The sequence below is a fragment of the Octodon degus genome, unplaced genomic scaffold, assembly GCF_000260255.1.
Source record: "Octodon degus isolate 3935 unplaced genomic scaffold, OctDeg1.0 scaffold00078, whole genome shotgun sequence".
Taxonomy (NCBI): Eukaryota; Metazoa; Chordata; class Mammalia; order Rodentia; family Octodontidae; genus Octodon; species Octodon degus.
Window position 1 is genome coordinate 12,304,528 of NW_004524654.1, and position 1,398 is coordinate 12,305,925.

The window sequence follows — 1,398 nt, forward strand, 5'->3', positions numbered from 1 at the left end:
TGACATGAAGTGGTTCATAGACCTAAAAGTAAAAGTCAAATCTATAAATATTCTAAAAGACAGTACCAAAATATTTAGAGTTTAAAGTTAGGCAAAGATTTCTTAGGCTCAAAAGACACTGATAATAAAAAAGAGGAAAATTGAACTTCCTTAATACTTTTAAGTTTGCTTTTCTAAAAACCTAACTAAGAAAATAAAAATCAAGCCAGAGAGATGTGTATTCTTAAAATACATGCCTGACAAAGGAGATATAAGGAGTTTATGAAGGGGCCGGGAAGATGGCTCAGTGGAATAAGCGCTTCCCTGGCAAGGGCAAGGACCTGAGTTCAATCCCCAGTTCTGCTACAAAACAAACCAAACAAACAAACAAACAAACAAACAAAAAAACAAAAAACAAAAAAAACAAAAAAAAACAAAGCAAAAAAGAGTTTATGAAGAATATTTATAGTTTAAGAATGAAAATAAAAACAATGCTGTTAAAACAGACTTGAGCAGATATTCATTACATCTAATATCAAAATTCCCACAGCATATACAAAGAACTTCTAGGTGGTATAGAATCAATGAGAAAATGCAAGCTGAAACCACAGTGAGGTGTGATGGCACTTTCATTTGAATGGCTGAAAGGAAAAGTGCTGCAATATTAAATATAAGTGAGTGTTTAGAATAAATAGGACACTGAATTGTTGGTGATAATGTACAATATTATAACCATAAGATAGCTAGTGTTTTCTTTTTTTTAAACTTTATTTATTTTATTTTATTTTTTGCCATAATTTTATTGATAAACAAATAGCAATGAGACAGTTTCAAATCAAATTGGTAGGACAGTTTCAATAATCAACACACTGCATACATTCTTCAAAGTGGTTAATTGCTGTACAGGATGTGGACCTGACATCCCATTTGCAAACACCATTAGAACAAATCATTCTACTCATTAAGAGAATGCAACTATATATCTATCCCAACCACTCTGAATACACAGGTACAAAATGGACATTCATCTGTATACCTTTTTTTTTTTTACTAAGTTCCATTATTTGAATATTATAGGTGTGTAAACTCAAGAAAACATTCCAAAAGAGTCCAGCAACCCACAATAGTATTGGGTCTTCCACTTCATTTGCAATGTCACAAATTGATGACCTGAGTCCCCCACAGCTCAATATAACATCATGACTTTATTTCTTATATTTCATTTTTATACTTTTCTTCTGGATGGTTAAGACCAAGGTAAAGGGCTGGTGAGATGGCTCAGTGGTCTAAAGCACCTACTTGGAGCAAGCTTGGCAAAGCATAGGGACTGCGGTTCTCTCCCCCAGCACCACATGCCAGCCAGCCCCGCCCCCGGTGGGCTGAGCTGGCCACACACACACACACACACACACACACACA